At 38.1% G+C, this 14,865-nt stretch overlaps 1 protein-coding gene across 2 annotated transcripts in view; it reads right to left on the reverse strand.

Annotated features, from left to right (window-relative positions):
* ATP10B (ATPase phospholipid transporting 10B (putative)) overlaps nucleotides 1-14,865 on the reverse strand; it is a 334,196-nt gene that overhangs the window by 251,111 nt on the left and 68,220 nt on the right. The window contains exon 2 of one of the 2 annotated variants that reach the window (XM_056811542.1): nucleotides 10,926-10,999. The exons of the other annotated variant lie outside the window; for it this stretch is intronic. The gene's annotated coding sequence lies outside the window, so the exon portion shown is untranslated. The remainder of the gene's footprint in view (nucleotides 1-10,925; nucleotides 11,000-14,865) is intronic. 2 annotated transcript variants of the gene reach the window in all.

The raw sequence follows: 14,865 nt of genomic DNA on the forward strand, positions 1-14,865 counted from the left end.
CTCTCATTCATCCCAGCTACATGACTATGGGCAAATTACCCTAATCTCTTATTAGTCCATAAGATAGCTAGGTGGCACAGTGGCCAGAGTTCCTGACTCTAAGTCAGGAAGAGTCAACATCCTGAGTTCAAATCTGGCCTCAGACACTTATAAGCTGTGTAACTCTGAACAAGATGCTTAACCTTGTTTGCCACAGTGCCTCCTCTGTAAAGTGTGAGCTGGAGAAGGGAATGGCAAAGCACTCCAGTATCTCTGCCAAGAAAACCCCAACGGGGTCATGAAGCGTTAGATATGACTCAAACTACTGAACAACTTAATATCCCAGGCAGTTATCTAAGGATCTAGATTACAATTGCTGATCTGAATGGATGGATAGAAGAGGTTCCCTGCAGTGGGAATTCCTCTACACTGAAATCACACACACACACACAAATTCCCTAAAACCGGAACTTAAATCTACTATAATGTGCATTCCTACTAATAGTGATCCCATTGAAGAATGCTCCTTTCTTTAAGTGCAATCTCTCACTTCTCATCAACCATGAAATTCATGCACACAAGACAATCTTCACAGTATGAGAGCTGCTCAGGATAGCTTCAGTGCTAAGGGGCACATCCCTTTACTGGAATTCCATTGCCAATATTTAGTGTAACTTGAGAGGCTTAGACTGGATAATGATAATGTCTTGGGTTTCCTCTAAGGGAACAAATAGGGACAGAGGTGGCAAGCTCAATTTATCTACAGAAATACTTATATTTTGATAGCTCCACCAATTATGTCTCTATTATTAATGAGTCCAACAGAAGCAGATGAAAGGTTGAACACTCCCTTGTGGGGAATGGAAGAGAGAGCTGGCTAAGCAAGTCCTATTTGTCACGTTTTAGGATCATGAGGAAACATAGAGGCTGCTTATCAAATTCTTCCCTGGAAACATTGTTAGGCTACAACATAAAACAGCCAGAAAACAACAGGAGGGGTCATGCATTGAAGTGATTAAAACCAATCACAGATGTTCTTCTACCTTCCCCAGCCAAATGAATGCTTAGTTTCTTCCTCCAACATGTCTCCTGGCACTGAGAGTTTAGATTTAGCCCCTTAGCTCCAATGTACCAAGAAAACAAGGCCAGGGATGATATAACTGAGACTCATCCATCTTTGGAGATGGGGTGTTTTCCAAAGGAAGACAGCTTTCGATGTGTAACTCAGGTAAAATAGTTTTGATACATGCAGTCAAATGTTTTTTGGAAAAGATAAGGCTAGTGCTTAGAGATGGAATTTTGTATGATAATAAAATGAATTAAAAAACCTTCTTTGTTATTTATAAAACTTCCCACAATGCATTTGTCTTTTCTGAACATGGTAGTTAAGGACCTAAGATTGTGCTTCCAGTCATAGAGTAGGTTCTCAAAATTTTTTATTGATTTATTGATCAATAAAAGAAAAATTTCTTACAAATAGAATGTGCTTATAATTCAGTCTTTACAGAACTAGGGCAGGCTACTCAGTAATTTCCAACATTATTCTGACAGTTATTTCTATTAGGTTCTGCCAACTTGGAAAAACACAGAACTACCAAAATTGTTAGAAAAAGTCAGGACAAGGGAGAAAATGCTCATAAACTACCGCATAGAGCCATTGCTCATGGGAAGACAACAATACTGGGCAATTCCACTGAACAGTAGAACCCAGGGTCTTATATATATATATATATATATATATTATATATATGTATATAATTTCTATATGCTATATAAGATGAGGAAGAGGAGAAGAGAATGGTGAATCACTTACATTTTTTCAAGTCTGATGCAAGGTCCTTGGGTGAGAGGGAGGGGAGGGATTGTTGTAGGCTGTGAAGGGTGGGAATAGAGAAAAAGGGGGAAGGGACAAGAGTATTTCCGCTTTTCCCACCCAGTTTCATACATCCTTTTCACTCCAGAAAAAAAGTTTCTAACTTTGTCACTCAGACCTTTTGATCCAGTACCAGAGACAAAGGAGCCAAGCACAAAGATCCTGCCTCCTAAGCTATCAATAAGAGCCAGGGGCCTTTGAAAAACCAAAGTTCCAAACTGGCTCTCATTCAACCCTCCCAGGGAAAGAACAGAGAGAAAAGCATTTCCGGGGGGGAGGGAGAGGGAATGGCAACAGTACAGTGAGCTGGACTAAGCTAAAGAACCATCACTCTGAATTCGGCTTCTCTTTTCACAATGGGTGCACATTTCTTTTTTAAATTTCATTTGTCTCCCCCTTCCTGGGTCCTCTCCCTTCCTCCCTTCTCCCTTCCAATCTTCCTTTTGAATGCAGCCAGGCCTGGTGGTTGCTAGGGAGCAACAAGTACGGATGGCAATGCTCATTTCCCCAGATGCAGCTCGGGCGTCAGGACTGCAGCAGCCAATGGCACTCTCACTGAATCCAGGGAAGAGCGAACGTTAGGGGGCACTTTGGCTTTGCATTTGTAGCTGCATCGCCCAAAGGGATCTCTGGAAGGTCTGGGCTTGTTTCTGGAAGCGACTTTTCTTTGTCTCTGGCTTCTCCATCTCCCCAGACTGAAGATTACCTTTCTCTGCTACAAATCTCCAACTCTAGGATTGCTCAGGAAAGGGAAGCAAGGGAGCAAGGTGCACTGTTTATTCCAATCCACACTGTACGACACGACTAGATTAATTTTCCTAAAACTCCATTTTTATTATGAAACTCCCTTTTTTCCACATGATGGGCAATATTTCTGTGTCTACACACATCCAGATGAGTACCACGATATGAAAAAAGTTTAGTTATGCCCTTGACATGGTCTGTATGTTTATATTTCTATTTAAAGATTTTGTTTTTTATTTTAGTTGTTATTTTAGTTGTATCAGACTCTTTGTGACCCCATTTGGGGTTTTCTTTTGCTTTTTTCTTTAATTTGAAAAAATGTATTTAATTGATTTAGAATATTTTTCCATGTTTCCATGATTCATGTTCTTTCCCTCTCCTCTTCTCACTCCCTCCCATAGCTGACAAGCAATTCCACTGGGTTTTACTTGTGTCATTGATCAAGACCCATTTCCATATCATTGAAATTTGCATTAGGGTGATCATTTAGAGTCTACATCCCCACTCATATCCCCACCAATCCATGTGATCAAGCAGTTGTTTTTTTTTTCTGTGTTTCTACTCCCACAGTCATTTGGGGTTTTCTTGACAGATACTAGAATGGTTTTCCATTTCCTTCTCCAGCTCATTTTACACATGAGGAAACTGAGGCAAATAGGATTAAGTGATTTGTCCAGGGTCACCCAGCTAGTAAAGATCTGAGGCCAGATATGAACCCAGGAAGTTGAGTCTTCCTGATTCTAGGTCCTGTTTTCTATCCACTGAGTCACCTACCTAGCTCAATATCTAGAAATGCACATCATTATTTCAAGGATATGAAAAGGACCTTTCCTTTCTCCAATGTGTCTAATTGATCACTCCTACTCTGTCTTCCCAATTAGGGACTACTAATTATCTCTGAACTAGGCTCAACATTTCTTCAGATAGACATGTTTCTGGGGGTAGCTGGGTAGCACAGTGGATTGAGAGCCAGACCTAGAGATGGGAAGTCCTGAGTTCAAATCTGGTCTCAGACACTTCCTAGCTATGTGACCTTGGGCAAGTCACTTGACCCCCATTGCCTAGCCCTTACTGCTCTTCTGCTTTGGAACCAATACACAACATTGATTGTAAGGCAGAAGATAAGGGTTTTAAAAGAAAAGAAAAGAATGTCATATTTCTGCATTTATATATTTTTGTTTTTTTGTCCTGATTTATGATTTCATCAGTATAGGGGGCTACTGATGGGTAAATTTATAATCTTAGGGAATTGCATGGGACACTGAAAAGTGAAATGATTTGTTCAGGATCATACAGCTAATATATTTCAGAATTAGGACATGAACTCAGGCTGTCCTTACTCTAAGAATAGTCATCTATTTTCTATGCCAGGCTATCTCTCATATAATAAACACATTACTGCTACCACAGAATTTCAAGGATTGGAAGGGACCTCAAATGCTATTCAGTCCAACTGTGGATGAAAGGAATCCCCACTATAACATGCTTGATAAGTGGCCTTGTGTTTCAACTCTTCCCAATTTAATGAAAATTATTGAAATTTAAACACTAATTATAAAAAATAAATCAGCATTAATAATGCTATTAATCTCCTATATGACTACTCTTCAAGACATTCATATTAAACAACCAAGTAAATTTAATAGCATCTTGTTAAGTGTAGCTATCTTGTTAAATCTGAATTAAATGTGTCTTGGAAAAGCCATTTAAATCATTCCTGAAGGTTTCAAACTGCCTGCCTGCTTTAGAAATTTAACTAGATCTGTTCAAGTTATCATTGGTCTAGGGTTTAGACTGCATGCACTAGCATACATGTGTATGCATCTGGGTTTCATGCTTCAGTGTGACTTTACTAATGCACTCCCTCATGTCTGCTACCACTTAGATTAGCCCACATTCTAGAAAGCCAGGAATCTGTCTGCTCTGATTGCCAAGGCCATAAGCACAATGAAATATAGCAGCATTTTGCAGTGGTTATAAAATGCCTGCCTCTGTGCCTGATAAGTCCCTGGGAGGACTCATGCATTTCAGATAGAAGGTCCCCTAGAAACTGAGCTGGGGTTAGGAAAGTTTGTGTGAAGACACATGCAATATTAATGAAATGCCATCACCCATGATGTAGGGAAAACAACCTCCAGAAATCAGATCCTGAGTATCCCCAGGGAGACAGGGAGAATTTGAGTGCCAACATCCTGAGTCAGATTTTTCAAAAACAGAAGATAACCAACACTCTCTTCCCCACCAAAAAGTGTATACAAAAATGTAGGTAAAGTACTTTATCCAGGTAAAGCCCTGATTGCCTTCTGGGATATCTGAACCTGCCATCCAGATGAAGGTCATATCCCTATCTCCTCCACCTCCTCCCTTCATGTAGGTGAATAAATATAAACAGGAGCTTAGAACTCCCCAACTCCTCTGCCACTTATTGTCTAAAAAGCTTTGGGATGTTGATTGTCTCAAATGGAGGCTGGGAGAAAATTAGCTAGTTGCATATTTTGCAGAGGTTTGGGAAGTCAGAGCAGATAGATGACTTCTCATAGGGATCAAGGATATACTTTCCTTATGTTATGCAAGGAAACTGTATTTATGGTAAAATACTGGTTTTAGTTTTTTATTATGTCATATGATCTCATAGCACTTTATGTTCCTCTTAAAATATTCCATTTGTGTGATATTTATTTATTCATGTCATCCCTTTTACTATATAATAAGGGTATGTCAGGGATGGTATCATATTTATATATTTGAATTCTCTTTAGCTCTCTCTTTCTCTCTCATATGTAAATATGCATTTATACACATGCATGTATATATATTTATTCAATTATTTTCTTGGCAAAGTGCTTTGCCATTTCCTTCTCCAGATCATTTTACAGATAAGAATCTGAGGAAAACAGGGTTAAATGATTTGTCTAGGGTCACACAGTAAGAATCTGAGGTCAAATTTGAACTCAGATCTTATAAACTCCAAGCCCATTGCATCACCTACCTGCGATATCCACCTGTCTGTCTTTCTGTCTCTCTCTCTCTTACTATCTATGTATATAACCATCCATCCATCCATCCATCCATCCATCCATCCATCCATCCATCCATCCATCCATCCATCCGTCCGTCTGTCTGTTTGTCTGTCTGTCTATCTATCTATCTATCTATCTATCTATCTATCTATCTATCTATCTATCTATATATCTATCTATCTATCCTTCTATCCATCTGTCTGCCCACCTGTCTGTCCATCTATATATTTATCTATTGATACAAAGAAGTATGTATGCATATATCTCCATATATCTATATATAAGATGAAAAGAATGATTGCCTATGCTTTTGTAACCAAAAAGGAGGAGTTGATATCTCTCTGTTCTTTTTATTTTTAATATTCTGTAACTTATTATATATTATTATATAGGGGAATAGAATAACTACTTTTTTGTAGTTAAAAAAGTATTAGAAAGTAAGTTCATTTTTTATAAGTCCACTGAAAGCATCCTTGGTATAACTGGATGACATATACCTCAATTTGTTACCACAAGATATTAATTGATTAATTTAATTTGATTTTACGAGTCCAGCTTTAGAAAATATTATGTTCCATGTAGCTAGGAGATTACGACATATGAACATCTATTAAAATATTATTGATAATTTTTTATGAATCATTATTATGACTGGGCTCTTATGGCAACATTTTGGTCTGTGACAATACTCCATTGTAAGTATAGTGTATTGGTTAAGTTCTCAAGGATACATTGAGGTCTATATTATATGTACTTATATTGGGGTACATAATTTTGTCATCTGTTATCTTATGAAAGATAATCTTCTGATATATAACTCTAACCACTAGGACATGTCTTGCCAGGCATTTGATAGGTGCTAAATTTTTGCAACCTATAGGGATGTATTATCCAGCTCCTCCCATTCCCTTGAATAATATGCATTGCTTATTAAGTCAGGGCTCTTTAAAGATAATCCTTTTGTAATTTATGCTGGCTGTGACCTGGTCCTAAATGATGATGATGATGATATATACATATCCCTCCATTTCCATAAACAACTCTATATGACTATCATTTGCTCAATTTTGTGGGCATATTGTTGACTGTGTTTTTGCTAATGTCTCCCAATTAGAATCTTTTGAGATCATTTTTGAACCTTAGCTTGGATCTTTGCCTAGAGCTAAGTCATTTTCAGTCATATTTGACAAATCCAAAGGTATGTACCAATTACCAACTTTGAGTACTGTTTAGTGAAGTAGTTTGTTTGTAGTCTCTTTATCAAACACTTTAAGAGTCCCAATAAATCTTTTTCCTCCTATTTGGCTGGGAAGTGTTAAACTTTCAATAGCTGCCTTAGGGTGCCGAAGGTCCATTGGTCATTAATATTAAGTGGGTTTTATTAGGATACTTTCCAAATCTGTTCTGTTTTATTTTGCAGTTTCAAAAGCATACATTAAAACTGGTATAGTGAAGGTGTTAATTGCTTGAAATGCATTCTTTCCAGTGACCTTTGGTTTCAAGATGCTACTAAATCTCAATATATTTCTCCTTCAAAGCTTCAATGTGTCTTGCGTATATGAAACCAAAGTATTGTATTTACAGCTATTGTTTTTATTCACTACTTCAATTTGTCCTCCAGATTTAAGTTCGAAGAATTCAATCTCTATCTTTCCATTAAGTACATTAAGAATTTTACTGCTATCAAATCTAAATGACATTTTCTCATATTATTAGAGATTTTGAGATGAAAAATTGTCAAATAGGTTTTTGATGGAATCACATAGCTTGATGCCATCCCTTTATGTCACTAACAATTAATAAGATATTTTGATTCTACTCGGTCTTTAATTTTGAACCTATACTTAGCTCTACTTAGAAAAAGATGATACTGGATTTGAGATTAGGTAGAATAATCATAGGCTTAAACTGCCTTCTTGAAAAATGCCATGTCTTCTGTCAGTTGTTCTACATATCATGTTGGTGGTATTATTATTTTCTATCAGTAACCTAGATCAGTTCATAGGTTCAGGGAATTCATAAAGAGAAAGATACTTAAGAGATTAGCCTGTCCAATTTTATTCTCAGCAGATGAAACTGAGGTCCAGAAAGGAGAAGTAAGTTGCCCAAACTCATAAAATAGAAAGTAGCATCATCAGGATTATTGGCAATTGGAATCTTTTAAATTTGGGGGGAATTGCACAGACCCACACTATATTTCTAGACAACTTACTAGAGGCTTCTAGAAGTTTTCTTGACTCAAAACTTTCAAGTAAAATCTTTTAGTAGCTCAATTAACACAAGTGATGAGAGATTCAGGCTATATAGCAGCTGGTTTTGGCACCCAGTTTCTAAGTCTTTTAATGTCTGAATAACAAAGGGTTTTAAATAAATCCAAGGGGAATGTTCCTGGTGGCCCAGATGTAGCTCCTAGATGTGGACAAATTCTGTTCTGAGAAACCTCTGAGCAGTTATTCTGCAGAAGCCCAGCAGGTATTTACTCAAGTTAACATTAAGCCAGACAGGGTTTCTTGCACTGTTTCCTTAAGCATCTGTGGCTCCCACTTCACAGTAGGAGATGTTCCAATAAATATTTCACAAAGAAAAATCTCCCCCACTTTTCCTTATCTTGTGATAGAAGTGCTTATTCAAATACCTTGAAGTTGCAGGCAAGCCCACAAGTACCTGGATGCAAACAAGCTTGGGAATTGAAGCCTGGTGCCATGATATCTAATATGAGGAGAGTTCTAGTAAGCAGAGCAAGACTGGGTAGACTTTCCCCTAGTAAAGGATTTATTCACTCAACAAATCTTTATTATATAAAAGGTACTCAGTATATACAAGGTGCAAGGGAGCCAAAAAAGATGAAGGCATGATCCCTGCCCTCAAGTGGTCTAGTAGGAGTCATAAGGTATAGACAGAGATGAGTACAATATAGTAGAGGAATATGATGAGAAGAGATGACATTTCCAGCTTGTGTGAGGGGGTGGTCAGAGGAAGTTTCATGGGAGAGGTATCATTTAAGTTGGGGTTTGAAAAAAGCGTAGAATTTTAATAATCAGAGATGGAAAAAGAACATTATGAAGGCATAGGGAATAGTCATAGAGGTGAGAAAGGGCACAGGACTGTGAACAGAGTGCTGGGCATGGAGTCAAGAAGACCTGAGTGCAAACCTAGCCTTAGATACTTACTAGCTTTGTGACCCTGGGCAAGTCACCTAACCTTGTTTGCCTCAGTTTCCTCATCTCTAAAGTGAATTGGAGAATGAAATGGCAAATTACTCCAGTATTTTTTTAGGAAAACCTAAAATGGGATCATGAAGAATTAGACACAACTGAAATGCCGTAACGGCAACAGAAAGTACTCCTGGTTGGATGTGTGTGTGTGTGTGTGTGTGTGTGTGTGTGTGTGTGTGTGTGTGTTGGGTGGGATGGAATGGGGGATAAGTCTTGAGGAGAGTCCCAAAATCAGAGCACCAAGCACATCTTCACATTTTGTTTTAGTGGTCAATCTCTATTTGGATACTGAACACTTTAAGCTCTAACCTTCCCTTTTCCTACTCTGTTGCCAGCTATACCTCATTTACTCGAGCATTGTTTGCAGGTGGGTTTCATGTCAGCATCTTTTATGATTTAATTTTTCCTTTTCTTTTCTTACTGATGCTTCATTTTATTCCTAAAATTGGGAGCTGATCTTTTCATCCCTCTCAAATTGACTCAGTAATACTCCTTTTGAAACAGACAGTATTGGTGGAAAGGAGAGGTGGTATGAATTGGCATGAAATTTCCAAGGGATATGGCTTTGTGTGTGTGCACATGCAATTGTACTTTGGAGTAAAAATGTTCATGAGTCCTGAGTATCTTTGTCTTGGTTTTGTATGTCAAATATTGCTACAGTTGGGGCAAAAATCAAACTTTGCCTGGAGTCATTGGCTCTCCTACGATCCACTGTAGTTGTCCTAGGATTATAGGATCATAGATTTAGAACTGGAAGGGCTCTAAAAGACTCCCTAGTCCAACTCCCTCATCAATAAGGAGCTAAGATCAAAAGCAGTTAAGTGTCTTGTCCAGGGTCTCACAGGTAGAAGTGGAATTTGACTCCAGGGCTTCTAGATTACCTTTCTAACATCACATTCCCATGTTTCCTCTTATCTATTTCTGCCTTTACTTGGTTCCTTCCAGCTTTTACTTTAGCTTTTGTGCAGCTAGGTGGCACATTGGTAAGAGTGCCAGGCGAGCAGCCTTGAAGACTCATCTTTCTAAATTCAAATCTGACCTCAGATACTTACTAGCTGTGTGACCCTGGGCAAGTCACTTAACTCTGCTTCCCAGTTTCCTCTGTAGAATGAACTGGTGAAGGAAAAGAAAAACTACTTCAGTATCTTGCCAAGAAGATCCCAAATGATGTCACAAAGAACACAACTGAAAATTACCCAAGAACAACAAAAGTTTTAATATTATATACTATATAATCTCAATTCATAATGGGTTAAACTGGAATTGATTTATTTGCTGCATTGCAGATTTCTACGAAAGGCTAATAAGCAGAATGAGTCCATCATATAGAACAATACGCAGAACAACAAGAAGGGTCTATTTTTGACTTTAGGTCTCTGTATAGCCCTTCAAGTCATTTCTAGTTGTTCTCTGGTGATAGCAAAAGAAATGTTTTATTCAGTGGTCTCTTCCCTGTGAAATTTTTAAGCATATCCCTCTCTCTTTTTTCTCTCTCTATCTCTCCTTTATCTATCTATCTATCTATCTATCTATCTATCTATCTATCTATCTATCTATCTATCTATCTATCTATATGTCTGTCTGTCTGTCTATACACATGCATACATATACATACACATATAGGCACAAAGGACAGATGGAAGATAAAGCCTTGGAGGGCAAAGCACTAGGGACTGGGAAAAGGCTTCCCACAGAAGGTGGTGTCAAACCTTCTTCACTTGCAGTCCCATAGCAGCCTTTCTCATTCTTTCTGGTAGGGTCAGAGTATCAGAACATAAAAAAAAACAATGAGTCAGTTAAAAAAATAGTCAAAGTCAAGTAAGGGGGAAAATAGAAAAAGAATGTGGCTGAGCTGTCACTTCACATTTCAACCAACACCAAGCAAGCAACAGCCTGTGTTCATTTGTGAGCAAGCTGACATTTACAGCTTTTATTTTCTTGGCTTTGCAGAGAGAGCTGGCACCTTGACTTATCAGCCACCTGAGAGTGGGGGGAGACAGGAGTGACTCAGGAAGGAGAAGATGAACATATGGTCAGATGTCCCTTGCAGCCTGGAGCTCTTGTAGAACACACTGTTCCCCCTTGCCCTCCCACCTGCACCATGGTTGAATTCAGCAGAGACATGTGAATCCTTCCCCATAGGTTGGAATTCAGCTCCTTGGGGCTCACTAGGGTTAAGGCAAAAGGAAAACTTAGAATGTGCAGGGCATTGCCACATGCAAAGAGCAGGGGACATTTATAGAGTGCCTATTATGTGCCAGGTACTGTGCTAAATGCATCAAAAACGTTATCTTATTTGATCTGTGGATAGTTTTCAAAACTTGGCTTAATAAACTATAATCAAAAGTCTCTTTCTGTTAGAAATTCATATTTTCAGAGGATCAGATATATAAAGCTGGGGAGGGACCTGTCAACATTTGAAATTGACACTCTGTCTTAGATCTGCTTCAAACTCCAATTCTTTCTCAAGCCAGCTTTTCTACTTCTAATATAACAAGACCCAATTTCTAATATCATCCTTGTAGACCTTATAGGTCATCTAGATCAAACCCCTCATTGAACAAATGAGGAAATGGAAGTCCAGAGATGTCAGGTGACTTGCCCAAGGCCATGCAATTTTTCAAAGTGACAAAATCAGGATTTAAACACAAGTCCTCTTCAGTGTTCTGTTTTAGGTGGCTAACTCTCTTAGACTCTAGGCTGCAAAACCTGAATTGAGAAGAGGAAATTCCTTACTGGGAATGCCTTATACGAAAGAAATTTTAGAACGAGTCCTTGCCCTTGTATGAGCTATATAATACTCTACTGTTCAGTTATTTTCAATTGTGTCTTACTCTTCATGAACTTATATAGGAATTTAACTCTTCTTAAACATACCTGAATTCTTAGAAAGATACATTTCCCCTGTAAAACAATCCAAATGGCACATTTGCAAGCTAGCTTTTCTTGGTGGTAGCTCTTTCCCTTGGAATTACTGCAATTTTATGTGGAATCTATCTTAGAAGAAATTCACATCTCTCTTATAAGAAATACAGGTCATTTTTTAAAGCTATACAGTGAATTTCATAATAATTTCCCTCTATTAAAATGGAGCAGCAGATCATATAGTCCTTTCTTTGGGTTTAATGTTCTTTTAAACTATTTCCCATGTTCCATGGAGGTGGCTCATCAGACACAAGACACAATCCTTTATGGGAAAGGATTTACTAAACCACAGGGGCATAAGTTATGGGCCTTGGTAGAAAATTTCTTTTCTGCCAGGTTCCCATCTATTAATAATCTCAGAGATTTGGAATTGGACAGTCTCATGCATCAGTATTTGCAAGAACAACAAGAGGAAATCAGGGCTTGGTGATAGTCACACGGTGCCTACTCATCTGGCATGGGCACAGTGGAGAGAGTGCTAGACCTGTAGTCAGGAAGACCTGGATTTATATTAAAACTTAGACATTTATTAGCTTGGGGGCTGTAGTGTGGTACAGTGGATAATGTCCATGCTGAAGTCAGGAAGACTCATCTTCCTGAGTTCAAAGTCCAGCCTTAGACACTTATTAGCTGTGTCACAGATTTTGCCTCAGTTTCCTCATCTGTAAAATGAGCTGTAAAATGACAAACCACTCCCATATCTTTACCAAAAAAACAGAAATAAAACCCAAATGGGGCCATGAAGAGTCGGACACAACTGAAAAATGACTGAATAACAACAATAAAATCTCTCTGCTTTAGTTCATGTTGTGTGTAAGTGGTACATGGTACATGTCAGTAGGAGATTCCCCAAATTTCTTGACTTTGGAATTGTTCACTTTTTTCAGGTAGACTTTGCTCAGTTGATAAGCATGGCCACTTCCCCAGGAGCCTCTTTGTTCCTCATACTCAGCAATGTTGGAGCAATTCAGTAGACAGACATTGATAATCAGGATGGGGTTTGGCTGCCACTTCTAAACCATAATAATGGGAAAATAGATGAGAGTGATGTTTTGGCAGGAAGGCCTCCATCATCTGGCAGATGGGAGATGTCAGTTGTAGCCATGATCAATGCCAACTGACTCTTAGGCCCATGATCTCTCTCTCCTTGGGAATTGTAGCACACTCTAATTCAGGGTTCCACTGTGGCATATTTTAAAGATAATAAGAAGGCATTACAAATATGTGGAAGGAAGGAGTAAAAACTTTTTGACCTGGCTTACAACTTTAATTCCATTGACTTCAGTTTTTACTTTAATTCACATTTATTCCATATCAGGTAGTATGGCCCAGGGAAATACTAAACCTGTAATTAGAAGATCTAAATTTGCTTCATCACTCTGCTACTAACTATTTGCATAATTGTGGCCTTGGTCATAGGTCCACTCTGGGTCTCAGTTTTCTCTTTTGTAAAATGGGGTTGATAATGCTTATATTATCCAATATTGTTATTGGATATGAAAATGCCTTGTAATTCAATTCAAGAAGCACTTATTAAATGCCTAGGAAGTCTTCCCTCTTAATGTTAGTGCCCTCTCTCCTTTAGTTATTTTCTATCTATCCTGTATATAGCTTGCTTGGTATATTATTATTATTATTATTTTTTGCATGCTCTTTCCACCATTAGATTGGAAGCTCCTCAAGGGCAGGAACTATCCTTTTGCCTCTTTATGTATCCCCAATGCTTTGAACAATGTCTGGCACATAATAGATGCTTACTAAATGTTAATTGATTGAGAAACTGAATGGTTTAATAGAAAGAGCTCTGAATTTGAAGTTAGGGAACCTGTATGTATATCCCACCTTTAAAATTAATTACCTGGGGTCAAACTGAACTATCCCTTATCCTCTCTGGGCTTTGGTTTCCTCATCTGTAAAATGAAGGGGTTAATATAGACCTCTACAATCTCTTTGAGTTCCAAATTTTTGGTTGTAAATCAATGCTAAGCACCATACCAGGTGGTGGAGATATAGATCGAAACTAAACCCTATGATGCCCTTAAGGAGCTTCTGTACTATGGAGGAACTTCCTTCATAGATTTATAGTTAGAAGGACCTCAGAGACCATCAAGTCCAGCTCTCTGATTTTACAGATGAGGAAACTGAGGTCCAAAAAGGATTTGCTTAAGGGACCTACTGAAGAAGTAGGTAGTACAGACAGGATTTAAACACAAATACTTTGACTTTGGACCTCCTTTTAATGTACTACACTGAGTCTCCTTGTTGAGTGTTCTATGAACATGAGAAATTATTAATTAATTAAAATAATAAGAAATTATTATTATTATTAGGATTATTATTACTCCCTGAAAGACACCATTCCAAATACAAGGAGGATATAAAAATGAGCAAGACAAGATCTTTGCCATTAAGGGACTTAAATGTTCTAGTTGGCAAGAATGGGAGGGGGAAGAATAAGACAAATAACCCAAGTACAAACATATTCATTCAATAAATACTTCAGAAGGGGGTAGCTAGGTGACTTAGTGGATAGAGAAATGGCCTGGAGATGGGAGGGCCTGGGTTCAAATTTGGCTTCAGATACTTCTTAGCTATGTGGTCTTGAGCAAATCACTTAACTGCCATTGCCAAGCCCTGACTGCTCTTTTGCCTTGGAATCAATATCTCCAAGTGAAGATGGTAAGGGCTTTTTTTTTTAATTCCACATTGCATCATGGGATAATAAATAGATTTAGAGCTTAAAGGAACTTCAGTTCATCTAAGACATTCATTCTTTAAGAGATGAGGAAAATGAGACTTATGGAAACAAAATGATTTGCTCAGGATCATGAGAGAAAAAATTTGAACCCAAGTCTTCTGACTCAGTGCCAATGTGAGTTCCACTATTTCTGGATATTCTGAATTGAATTATGTTAGAAATCTACTCTTTGTTAATTTATCACTGTTCTACTTTAGGATCTATAGTCATCAGGAAGGCTCTTTAGACAAAGATGGACTGAGTTGTTTTAATTGTTGTGGGCAACTTGGCTTCATAATCATGTTTGGTTGGAGGGGGGAGGGCTCGCCCTGTCCATACATCAAAGGAATAGAACCCTTGAATAAATTACCA

The sequence above is a fragment of the Monodelphis domestica genome, chromosome 1 (genome assembly GCF_027887165.1).
Source record: "Monodelphis domestica isolate mMonDom1 chromosome 1, mMonDom1.pri, whole genome shotgun sequence".
NCBI classification, from domain to species: Eukaryota; Metazoa; Chordata; class Mammalia; order Didelphimorphia; family Didelphidae; genus Monodelphis; species Monodelphis domestica.